The 13,512-nt window shown below is 35.5% G+C and overlaps 3 non-coding genes across 3 annotated transcripts; 1 reads left to right on the forward strand and 2 right to left on the reverse strand.

The window, feature by feature from the left end:
• Window positions 1–10,107: 10,107 nt before the first annotated feature.
• Window positions 10,108–10,180, reverse strand: TRNAF-GAA (transfer RNA phenylalanine (anticodon GAA)). The gene has a single exon. It is a non-coding gene; the product is annotated as a tRNA-Phe (tRNA).
• A 1,666-nt stretch (window positions 10,181–11,846) lies between these two features.
• TRNAT-UGU (transfer RNA threonine (anticodon UGU)) lies at window positions 11,847–11,919 on the forward strand. Its single transcript has one exon. It is a non-coding gene; the product is annotated as a tRNA-Thr (tRNA).
• A 1,218-nt stretch (window positions 11,920–13,137) lies between these two features.
• On the reverse strand, window positions 13,138–13,224 carry TRNAS-GGA (transfer RNA serine (anticodon GGA)). The gene has a single exon. It is a non-coding gene; the product is annotated as a tRNA-Ser (tRNA).
• Between the last annotated feature and the right edge of the window lie 288 nt (window positions 13,225–13,512).

Consider the following 13,512-nt stretch of genomic DNA (forward strand, 5'->3'; position numbering starts at 1 on the left):
ATAAAGAAATAAAGAAGTCATTGCAATTGCCGGAAATACTAAGCCTACTAAAGGCACGAAAATAGAAGGTAAGTTTAAATCCGTCATGGAATAGGTGTCTCAATTCAAATTTACTATTTCTATCTAGTCGAAAAATATCTTAAGATTCTTATGATATAATTAAGTATATCTATTATAAGGAATATTGACTATTGTATTGTATTTTTTATTTTTAGTTTGAAAAATATTCTGTAAAAAAAATGAAAGGATAATAAGAAAATTCCAAAAAAGGAGAACTAATTAAAAAGATTTTATTTTGATTTTCCCATCCTCATGGCCTTTCTATCTTTCTAATCTAATTTGAAATTGGATTCAAAAGAAAGCGGTTAGAATTTACTTCCTGCATACATACTTCTCTAGAAGCGCATACAATAATGCGTGGTAAAGGCGGAAAAATAGTATATTCAATCAAAATCAAAGGGCAAATTATCTTACCTACTATAGATCCCCTACTACCCTCTTAGACTTTAAAAGGCGATATACCACCCAAAGAAAGGGTATGAAAATGCCGGGTGGAGTTAGCTTTTCGACGAAGACCTGTCCCGTGCAGCGAAGCCCTGTTAGTAAGACCCCCCGCAATAATGGATTATAGAAGAATATTATTCCAAATACTCCTCTGGACGCATATAGTAGCATTGCGATTCCGAATCTTTTTTATTTATGAATATGAACAGAAAAAATTCATTGTATCGTTGGGTCGGAGCGGAGGTTTGGTCCAGAAAAATTAGAAACAAAACGTCTACTCTACCGCATTGAAGTCTATAGCGCTGTATTTCCACGAAAGTATAATTCTTACCATCAGGATACGATCCTTTCTTTTGAACTAAACGTCTCTACGATGGGTCCAGGTTCTATGTCCAATCCCAAATCAAGGATTTCTCGCTCTTGATCGGAGTCATAAACTAAAAAAAAACTACCTTTTTATCCTTTTTCTCAAGGTTATAGAAAACTTCCTTATCTAGTTCTAGCATTTTGAAAAAAAAAAAATGCTTCTTTTTTTACACACAGTTCGAGTCACTTGTTGACTCACGATTACGCCTGTTAAAAGTTTCAAACGTCCTCTTTTTTGAAATTGAAAGAGAGTCCTATAAAAAGGTCTAACTTCCAAACTATGTCTTTTTTCATTCATTCTCCTTTAGTTTTTTTCTCTATCTAGAAGTGGAATAGAATAACCCGGTTGAAGGGTAATGATCATACGTCTGTAATGCATTGTATGGCCCAGAATAGGTCCTATTCTTCTACCTTTTCCAGGTAGTCGATGGCTATTCACAGCTACCACCTTAACACCAAAGAAGAGTTCGACCCAATGCTTTATTTCTGTCTTAGTGAATCCCGATTCGACATTAAAAGTATATTGATTCTTTCCCAATAAACGAAGACTTTTTTCTGTAAATACTGCGTATTTGATTCCATTATCATTATCATATGATAATACTATATTTTATTATTTTATTATTTTATTTGTATTTCTTTATTGTATTATACCTTAATATATATATTCTAGATATATAGAATAGACGAATCTCAATTTGTCAAGTCTCATGATCATATCATGATCTATTTTTATTCGGCTCAATCTTTTTTTTCTAAAAAAGATTGAGCCGAGTTTAATTGCAATCAATTAGAAGAATAAAGAAGAATTACTGCATTTCATAACTGATTTTTTTCTCTTTTTATTTCGTTTCTTTTTTATTTATACCTTCTTTATCTTTAGTTTTATCTAGTTAATCAATAGTATCTACCGGCTCGAACTCGAATTTGATCGCCTTCCATACTTCACAAGCTGCGGCTAGTTCAGGACTCCATTTGCAAGCTGCTCGGATAATTTCATTACCTTCGCGAGCAAGATCGCGCCCTTCGTTACGAGCTTGTACACAGGCTTCTAAAGCCACTCGATTAGCTGCTGCACCAGGTGCATTTCCCCAAGGATGTCCTAAAGTTCCTCCACCAAATTGTAATACAGAATCGTCCCCAAAGATTTCGGTCAGAGCTGGCATATGCCAAACATGAATACCACCTGAAGCTACCGGTATAACACCTGGCATGGATACCCAGTCCTGAGTGAAAAAGATACCGCGAGCACGATCTTTTTCAATAAAATCATCGCGCAATAAATCAACAAAACCTAAAGTCATTTCGCGTTCCCCTTCTAACTTACCTACTACTGTACCGGAGTGGATATGATCTCCCCCAGACATACGCAATGCTTTAGCTAATACACGGAAATGCATACCATGATTTTTCTGTCTATCAATAACTGCATGCATTGCACGGTGAATGTGAAGAAGTAGGCCATTGTCGCGGCAATAATGAGCCAAAGTAGTATTTGCGGTGAATCCCCCAGTTAAGTAGTCATGCATTACAATAGGAACCCCTAATTCTCTTGCAAATACAGCTCTCTTAATCATTTCTTCACATGTACCCGCAGTCGCATTCAAGTAATGCCCCTTGATTTCACCGGTTTCGGCCTGTGATTTATAAATAGCTTCGGCACAAAAGACAAAACGGTCTCTCCAGCGCATAAATGGTTGTGAGTTTACGTTTTCATCATCTTTGGTAAAATCAAGTCCACCACGTAGACACTCATAACACGCTCTACCATAATTTTTTGCGGATAATCCCAATTTTGGTTTAATAGTACATCCCAATAAAGGACGACCGTACTTGTTCAACTTATCTCTTTCAACTTGGATACCATGAGGCGGGCCTTGGAAAGTTTTTGAATAAGTAGGGGGAATTCGTAGATCCTCCAAACGTAGAGCACGTAGGGCTTTGAAACCAAATACGTTACCTACAATGGAAGTAAACATGTTAGTAACGGAACCCTCTTCAAATAGGTCTAATGGATAAGCTACATAACAGATCCATTGGTTGTCTTCCCCAGCAACAGGCTCGATGTGATAGCATCGTCCTTTGTAACGATCAAGACTGGTAAGTCCATCAGTCCAAACAGTTGTCCATGTACCAGTAGAAGATTCGGCAGCTACTGCAGCCCCTGCTTCTTCGGGCGGAACCCCAGGCTGAGGACTTACTCGGAATGCTGCCAAGATATCAGTATCCTTAGTTTCATACTCTGGGGTGTAGTAAGTCAATTTATAATCTTTAACACCAGCTTGAAATCCAACACCTGCTTTAGTTTCTGTTTGTGGTGACATAAGTCCCTCCCTATAACTCTTGAATTAAGAATTCTCACAATAACAGGGTCTACTCGATGTTAATTAGGCGTAAATGAAACTTTAGCAAAAATCTCGTAAAACAAAAAGGATATTCAATTAATATAATATCAACTCATTAAAGAAAATTGAGGGCATGCTTAGGTTAATGAATATGTTTCATTCATATATAATGCGTACACCCTGTGTATGTTCTATCCTATAGGAATTCCAATATAGGAATTCGATAGGAATTGAGTTGTTGTTATGGTAAGTTAACACGGTTCGTTATTAAACCATGGATTTGATTTACCAAATCCATAATTATTGTATACTCTTTGATAGATATAGCGCAACCCAAATTAATTCCTAATCCTTATTTTACAAGTTCTTAATAGTTCTCTTTTCTTATTTTGAATGCAAATACCTAACTAAATACTAATAAAATTCTTTGTTGACAGCAATCTATGCTTCACAGTAGTATATATTTTGTATATCGAAGTCCTAGATAGGAAAGTAGAGTAGGCACAGATCCTCCACAAAAGGCAAAATGTATATGAAAAAAAAGATTGATTGAACTTTCCAATGGACTCATTCCATGAGTAAACGATTGAATGGGATTCGCTTGGGCAACGAAATCAAGTCCTGGTCCCCTTTTCTCTCTTATTGAATTAACTAATTCATTTCCTTTTTACTTTTGGATTTTTTTTGATTTGATTTGGCATTATTCAACAATAAAAAAAGAAAAATTTCGACAAATTCCTTTTTTTTAATTATGTGATAATTATGAGAACCAATCCTACTACTTCTCCTCCCGGGGTTTCCACAATTGAAGAAAAAAGTACAGGTCGTATCGATCAAATTATTGGACCCGTGCTGGATGTCACTTTTCCCCCAGGCAAGTTACCTTATATTTATAACGCTTTGGTAGTCCAGAGTAGAGACACTGCCGATAAGCAAATTAATGTGACTTGTGAGGTACAACAATTATTAGGAAATAATCGAGTTAGAGCTGTAGCTATGAGTGCTACGGACGGGTTGATGAGAGGAATGGAAGTGATTGACACGGGAGCTCCTCTCAGTGTTCCGGTCGGTGGAGCTACTCTCGGACGAATTTTCAACGTTCTTGGGGAGCCTGTTGACAATTTGGGTCCTGTAGATAGTAGTGCAACGTTCCCTATTCATAGATCTGCGCCTGCCTTTATCGAGTTAGATACGAAATTATCCATCTTTGAAACAGGTATTAAGGTCGTCGATCTTTTAGCTCCTTATCGACGTGGAGGAAAAATAGGACTATTTGGGGGGGCTGGAGTAGGTAAAACAGTACTGATCATGGAATTAATCAATAACATTGCTAAAGCTCATGGGGGCGTATCCGTATTCGGTGGAGTAGGGGAACGGACTCGTGAAGGAAATGATCTTTATATGGAAATGAAGGAATCCGGAGTAATTAATGAAAAAAATATTGAGGAATCAAAGGTAGCTCTAGTCTATGGCCAAATGAATGAACCACCGGGAGCTCGTATGAGAGTTGGTTTAACTGCCCTAACTATGGCGGAATATTTCCGAGATGTTAATAAGCAAGACGTGCTTTTATTTATCGATAATATCTTTCGTTTTGTTCAAGCAGGATCAGAGGTATCCGCTTTATTAGGGAGAATGCCCTCCGCAGTGGGTTATCAACCTACTCTTAGTACAGAAATGGGTTCTTTGCAAGAAAGAATTGCTTCTACTAAAAAGGGATCTATAACTTCGATTCAAGCAGTTTATGTACCTGCAGACGATTTGACCGACCCTGCCCCTGCCACAACATTTGCACATTTGGATGCTACTACCGTACTTTCCAGAGGATTAGCTTCCAAGGGTATTTATCCAGCAGTAGATCCTTTAGATTCAACCTCGACTATGTTACAGCCTCGGATCGTTGGCAACGAACATTATGAAACTGCGCAAAGAGTTAAGGAAACTTTACAACGTTACAAAGAACTTCAGGACATTATCGCAATTCTTGGCTTGGATGAATTATCGGAAGAGGATCGTTTAACTGTAGCAAGAGCAAGAAAAATTGAGCGTTTCTTATCACAACCGTTCTTTGTGGCAGAAGTTTTTACTGGTTCTCCAGGAAAGTATGTTGCTCTTGCGGAAACTATTAGGGGATTTCAACTAATCCTTTCCGGAGAATTAGACGGCCTACCTGAACAGGCTTTTTATTTGGTGGGTAACATCGATGAAGCTAGCACGAAAGCTATAACCTTAGAAGAGGAGAACAAATCGAAGAAATGAAATTAAATCTTTATGTACTGACTCCTAAGCGAATTATTTGGGATTGTGAAGTGAAAGAAATCATTTTATCCACTAATAGTGGCCAAATTGGCGTATTACCAAACCACGCCCCCATTAACACAGCAGTAGATATGGGTCCTTTGAGAATACGCCTCCTCAACGACCAATGGTTAACAGCGATTCTGTGGAGCGGTTTTGCGAGAATAGTTAATAATGAGATCATCATTTTAGGAAATGATGCGGAACTGGGTAGTGATATTGATCCGGAAGAAGCTCAAAAGGCACTTGAAATAGCCGAAGCTAACTTGAGTAAAGCTGAGGGTACGAAAGATTTGGTTGAAGCGAAGCTCGCTCTCAGACGAGCTAGGATACGAATCGAGGCTGTCAATTGGATTCCCCCATCCAATTGAAGACAATCCAGTGGTTTATAGTTGATACAAAGAAAAAGGGAAGAGGGGTAGAAAAAGTTATTAGATAGCGAAGCGAAGTAAGTCCAATGCTATCTAGTAATTTTTCTACCTACTTACCTACTATTGGATTTGAACCAATGACTCCCGCCGTATGAAAGCAATACTCTAACCACTGAGTTAAGTAGGCAATTTATCACCACAAAGGAAGACCCATTACTTCGATCGATTATATATTGAATCCCTTTTCTAAGCAATACCGCTCTGTTATTGGTCTGTTATATACTAAATACTAAACTAAATACTAAACAGATACAGATCAAAGGGGTATCCTCTGGCATTAGAAAATATTCATCTTGACAAGAAATTATCTATATGTTAAGATATCTCTGATAAGGGCTATAGCTCAGTTCGGTAGAGCAACTCGTTTACACGTGCGCCAATGCTTTTCAAAGGAGCTTATTATGCAATGAACATAATCGATCTTATTGCAAAATCAATGTCTTACTTCATAGATTCGAGAGAATAGGAGAACAGTAGCCTGACAAACAGTCGGTTCAGTCCGATTCAGGTGCCAATTCAGGTGCCTAATCAAATAGAACCCTTATGGATTTGCTAGTTGATAAGGTAAATATCCAGCCCACTAAATGCTAGGCGTAATGAGGATAAGGGCCTCCAAAAAACTTCTTTTCGTTCTATGAACTTTAAGGTGTATGAAGTCTCATAGTTAACTCTTGCAGTGGAACGATAGAGACTCCATTTCACTTAGGTTGATTTAATTTAGACCGGAGGCAGACCTAAGTCAAGGTAATCCTCCTTTGAAACACTTTGGTATTGCTCCTAGATAGATCATAATACAAAAAATCAATCAGAGCACAGGGAGCCATCTCATTATCTTTCCGTAAAGAAAAACTATGGTGGACTAACTGATCTTTAAATCAGTTTATGAAAGAGCCCAATGCAAAAAAATGCATGTTGGGTCTTTGAAACAGTTCAAATCATTTCGATAATAATCCGTTTGATCTGTTTTACCGAGAAGGTCTACGGTTCGAATCCGTATAGCCCTAATATGCCCTTTTTTAGATTTTAGGATCTCTATCCTATGTTTTCTTTAGTTTAGTATAGTTTTCATTTTCTCATTAGTATTTGTTTATAGACTGGATAGGCGCCTGCGACATAGAATAGAGATAAAAGCATTACCAAAGGCTCATTCATCGAAAATCAAAATCATACAGACAGGAAAAGAAAAACGAATTTCTATCAAATCAATAGAAGAAAGGATCCTTTCCCTGATTTGAATCCCGTCCTCCTTCAAATAGGATATCTCTAGACTTCCCTATAATAACTGCAATGATTTTATCCATTTTGCGAATTCCTACTTTGTTTTAAGTATATTTATTACTTTGTTTATAGATACATTATGTAAATTGATCAACTTTAAATAGAAAAAATAAAGTAAAGAGTAAATAAGAAAACAGAATATTCTGTCTCATAGTTCTGAAATAGAGTTCTTTATTTTTATTTTATAGTATTACTTCTCATTAATTATACTGCATAGATTAGTCCTACTATCTTAATTAGGTTCTAATTTAGTAGTATTCTCATTTTTATTTAATAGTCTCTTATTATTTTATTATTAAATATTAAATAAAGGATAGAGCTATTCTTTTTTCTAGAGATTCTAGAGAAAGCGAGACAAAGTGAAACGAGAAAGTTTTCTTTATATAAGAATTAGATCTACATACACCATATCTAAATAGAATGGAAATCCAAAAGAAAGGGAGTTGGGATTCCATTGGATGAATCTTTAAAGAAGATGCAGCACAGAGGAAACAAAGGCTAAACTTAAACTAAGCGCTTTTGTTTGAACAAAAAAGATTCTTGTTTCACCGAGGAAAAGAGAGAAGTTCTGGATAAATTGACAATGCTGAATTGAATTGACTAATTTAAGTTCCGCCTATTCCACATTAATGGGAGTACATTATGTTTCTGCTTCACGAATATGATATTTTTTGGACATTTCTAATAATAGCAAGCCTTATTCCTATTTTGGCATTTTCGATTTCAGGACTTTTAGCCCCGGTTAGTGAAGGACCAGAGAAGCTTTCTAGTTATGAATCGGGTATAGAACCCATGGGAGGGGCTTGGGTACAATTCCGAATACGCTATTATATGTTTGCGCTCGTTTTTGTTGTTTTTGATGTGGAAACCGTCTTTCTATACCCTTGGGCAATGAGTTTCGACGTATTGGGTGTATCCGTTTTTATCGAAGCTTTGATTTTCGTGCTTATCTTAGTTGTTGGTTTAGTTTATGCATGGCGAAAAGGAGCCTTGGAATGGTCTTAACTGAATATTTAGACAAAAAAAAAGAAGGAAAAGATTCTATTGAGACAGTTATGAATTTGATTGAGTTTCCCTTACTTGACCAAACAAGTTCCAATTCTGTTATTTCAACTACACCAAATGATCTTTCGAATTGGTCAAGACTCTCCAGTTTATGGCCCCTTCTATACGGTACCAGTTGTTGTTTCATTGAATTTGCTTCATTAATAGGCTCACGATTCGACTTTGATCGTTATGGATTGGTACCAAGATCAAGTCCTAGGCAAGCAGACCTAATTTTAACAGCCGGTACGGTAACAATGAAAATGGCTCCCTCTTTAGTGAGATTATACGAGCAAATGCCTGAACCAAAATACGTCATTGCTATGGGAGCCTGTACTATTACAGGGGGAATGTTCAGTACGGATTCCTATAGTACTGTTCGGGGAGTTGATAAGTTAATTCCTGTGGATGTCTACTTGCCGGGCTGCCCACCTAAACCGGAGGCAGTTATAGATGCCCTAACAAAACTTCGTAAGAAGATATCGCGAGAAATAGTTGAGGATCAAACTCTATCTCAAAATAAAAATAGATGTTTTACTACCAGTCACAAGCTTTATGTTAGGCGCAGTACTCATACAGGAACTTATGAGCAAGAATTGCTCTATCAATCACCATCTACATTAGATATATCTTCTGAAACTTTTTTCAAATCCAAAAGTTCAGTACCTTCCTACAAATTAGTGAATTAGGAGAGGGGCTCTTTTGTGTAGAAAAATAAAAAGCAGGGCAATCTTTCAAACTTGCATCCGAAATGTGAAATATTTATACAAAGAGGGAGAGATGAAGACAATGCAGCAGGGTTGGTTATCTAATTGGCTAGTCAAACATGAGGTGGTTCATAGATCTTTGGGCTTTGATCACCGAGGAATAGAGACTTTACAAATAAAAGCAGGGGATTGGGATTCCATTGCTGTCATTTTATATGTATATGGTTACAATTATTTACGCTCCCAATGTGCTTATGATGTAGCACCCGGTGGATCTTTAGCTAGCGTGTATCATCTTACGAGAATACAATATGGTATAGATAATCCAGAAGAAGTCTGCATAAAAGTCTTTGCCCAAAAGGATAATCCTAGAATTCCGTCTGTCTTCTGGATTTGGAGAAGTGCCGATTTTCAAGAACGCGAATCTTATGATATGGTGGGAATCTCTTATGATAATCATCCGCGCCTTAAACGTATCCTAATGCCTGAAAGTTGGATAGGCTGGCCCTTACGTAAGGATTATATAACCCCCAATTTTTATGAAATACAAGATGCTCATTGAATGATAAGAAATTCATGCTCACTTATACAACACAACTCCAGATTTTATTCAAGTCAAGGAATATTTTTAGGTTCTTTTCCTAGATGAAACGGAATACCTATTTATAATTAATTCCTAATTATACAAAAGCATTCCAGATAGACTGAGCAAAAAAAGGGTTTCATTTGGATTCCCCTATTTTGAAAATCGCATATTAATTTCCTTCATATGAACAGAAAAATAGGATGACTCAAAGAAGTTCTCTACCAGGAACTTTGTACCGCGCACATTACTTAGCACAACTAGGAAAATAAGATAAGATAAAGATAAGCAAGACTAAAAAAATATTCGTCGGAATAGCGGAATACAAAATTAAGAAACGCAAAAAAATAAAGGGGAATCTCACCCCCTTCTTTATCATAAAGAAAAGATATATTTTAAAACTTCTTTAAAAAGAAAAAGAAGTGCCTCTATATTTATATTATAGATTTATCCACTTAGATGAATAAATATTATTAATGAATATGTATCACAATCCATCTCGAGGTATTTGGATCAATACCTATTCGGTGGATCTTTTTTTTTTTTTTCTCTGCCAGGAACCAGATTTGAACTGGTGACACGAGGATTTTCAGTCCTCTGCTCTACCAACTGAGCTATCCTGACCTTTTCTTGTGCATCATCCTAGTAGAGTATTTGTATCTATGTCAATTAAAAGGACTAAAAATTAATTAAAGTATTTCAAATTTTAAATTTGAAAATGGGGGGGGTAGTCCTATGCATTGTGCATGGTTTACTTAAATAAAACTTAAAAATAGAGTGAATAACCAAGATTTCTTGCCGATACTCTAATAAAAAAGAAATCTATTCAATGAATAGGATAAGATCCATTGAGTTCTCTTCGCATTCCTTTGTGAAAGAGTAGAATGAGAAAGCTAATGAATCTTAAACCCATTGCATTGATAAAAAGAAAAAAAAGTGCATTGATAAAAAGAAAAAAAAAAAGAGGATAAATAATAATAATATAGTATAGTTAGGGAATAAAAGAGGATTTGGGGATAGAGGGACTTGAACCCTCACAACTTATAAAGTCGACGGATTTTCCTTTTACTAGAAATTTCATTGTTGTCAGTATTGACATGTAGAATGGGACTCTCTCTTTGTCCTCGTCCGATTAATCCACTTTTTTAAAGATCTCGAAAACTTTGAATTTTAATTGAAGAATTTGATTATTCAATATTCGATTGGAGTGGATTCACAATAATGAAAAAAAAAAATTATGATATGAGTTTTTTATTTCATAATCATTATCATTTCTAATTTCATTTTTAAAAAGATAAAGAACCTATATTATAATTAGAATATAATATGAGTTCTGTGATTAATCGTTTGCTATGTCAGTATCTATACGTGTTTATTAAATGTATAAGGTATAAAACCCCTCTTTCTCTAATTTAGAACTAGAAGGAATTCCACTAACAACACAACGTAATTAACTCGATTCGTTAGAACAGCTTCCATTGAGTCTCTGCACCTATCCTTTTCCTTTGTATTCTAGTTCGAGAACCCCTTGTTTTCTCAAAACACGGATTTGGCTCAGGATTGCCCTTTTTTAATTCCAGGGTTTCTCTGAATTTGGAAGTTACCACTTAGCAGGTTTCCATACCAAGGCTCAATACAATCAAGTCCGTAGCGTCTACCGATTTCGCCATATCCCCATTTCCCTCTTCTTTGAGACCAGGATTCCTTGTGTAATTTCATCCATCTCTTAGTTTTTTTTTTGAATCATTGAGTTCATCACTCAACGTAGTCTAGCAGTTCAGTTCGACTCTATTTGAGAGACCTCGCTTGCTTATTGCAATTCAGAATTGAATTGATTCTATCCTTGATGTATTTGCAATTCAATCCGAATCAATATATCCAAAAGTTTTTATCTCCCCCACCTCCCGTCTTACTTTTTTATAGTATTCAAAATTATACTATAACGCTTGATATTTATTCTTTTTTTCTAATCAGAATTAGCAATTTTATTTACTCTGACTCTATGTTCCCCTTAGTGAAATATTAATCCTCAAATTATTAACAAATAATAAAGTCTATAATGATCGAATGAAAATACCAATAAATTCTATAATTTTATTTTTTAATATCCTATAGTTAAGCATATCAAGCTAACTTTATCTTTAAGAAGTTTTAGTATTTTTTTATTTTTATAAGTATAACTTCAAATTTAGAACTAGTTAATAGCTAAGATTAATAACTAATATCTGAGATTTTACGGATTTCCTATACTATACCTATTTCTATTTGTTACACTATTTCCGTTATGTAAGCCCACTTAGCTCAGAGGTTAGAGCATCGCATTTGTAATGCGAGGGTCATCGGTTCAAATCCGATAGTCGGCTTTTTTTTCTCTATCGATGTTCTACGAACAAGAATCTCTTTTTTTCCGAATTAAATGGAGAATCCAGGATCTTTTATGTTTTTTACCTTACAATTTTGCTAGATACAAAACAATAAAATAAATAATATATATACAAAAAAAAAAGATTTTGATGAAATTCCATTTTTTGGGTACTTTAGTTGATTTTACTCTGTTTATCCTGTAGTTTAATTCAGTTTTAATTTCGATGTATTCTGTAATGTAAATACAATGAAATTAATTGTGTAAAATGAAATTTCAATAAAATAAAAAAAGGAGTCTTCATGTCCCGTTATCGAGGACCTCGTTTAAAAAAAATACGCCGTCTGGGAGCTTTACCAGGACTCACTAGAAAAACACCTAAATCCGGAAGTAATCTTAAAAAAAATTCAATTCTGGGAAAAAGGAGCAATATCGTATTCGTCTTCAAGAAAAACAGAAATTGCGTTTTCATTATGGTCTGACAGAACGACAATTACTTAGATATGTACATATCGCTGGAAAAGCAAAAAGGTCAACAGGCCAGGTTTTACTACAATTACTTGAAATGCGTTTGGATAATATCCTTTTTCGATTGGGTATGGCTTCAACCATTCCTGGGGCCCGCCAATTAGTCAACCATAGACATATTTTAGTTAATGGTCGTATAGTCAATATACCAAGTTTTCGTTGCAAACCCCGAGATATTATTACTACGAAAGATAACCAAAGATCAAAAGGTCTGGTTCAAAATTATATTGCTTCATCGGACCCGGGGAAATTGCCAAAGCATTTGGCGATTGACACGTTGGAATATAAAGGACTAGTAAATAAAAATCCTAGATAGGAAGTGGGTCGGTCTCAAAATAAATGAGTTGTTAGTTGTAGAATATTACTCTCGTCAGACTTGAACTTAACGAAAAAAGGAAAGGTTCATAGAATTTTCTTCCCCTTCCCCTTTCCCCGAACTAAATCGCCCTAAGACCATTACCATTAATTTGTATTTTCCCATCAACTAGCTAAAATTGATTAACCCTAGGATTAGGATCCTTTTTTCTTTTTTCCTCTATGTGTATTTTACATACCACAGTAATTTGCTATAGAGAATTTCTAATTTCTATTAAATCAAAATAAGATAATATAAGATATTATATTATTGCTGGAAAAAATTGTTATTTGATTTGATACATTGTGATCCTTAACGTTGATGAATTAAGAAAAACGGAAAGAGAGGGATTCGAACCCTCGGTAAACAAAAGTCTACATAGCAGTTCCAATGCTACGCCTTGAACCGCTCGGCCATCTCTCCTACATAACTTATTATGGAAAATAAACTGAGTGAATAGCGAGTTTTCTTATTCCTGCAGTACAGGTACAACCGCAACCACTCGGGGGTTCCATAGTTCTATTGGAAAAATTCCTTTTGATCTAAGTGGAAGGATACAGGATTTTTTACTAGAAATTGCGCTCGCTATAAAATAAAAGTTTTAATTTGGGTTTTCCCGCAACTAAAGAAAAAGAAAATGGAAGAATTCTTCTTATTGCATAATAAAATAAAGAAACCTTAGAATTCCGTTTGCATAAGATACGCTACACC

This window comes from Triticum urartu, unplaced genomic scaffold, assembly GCF_056163025.1.
Source record: "Triticum urartu cultivar PI428250 unplaced genomic scaffold, HENAU_Tu73 scaffold2, whole genome shotgun sequence".
Classification (NCBI taxonomy): Eukaryota; Viridiplantae; Streptophyta; class Magnoliopsida; order Poales; family Poaceae; genus Triticum; species Triticum urartu.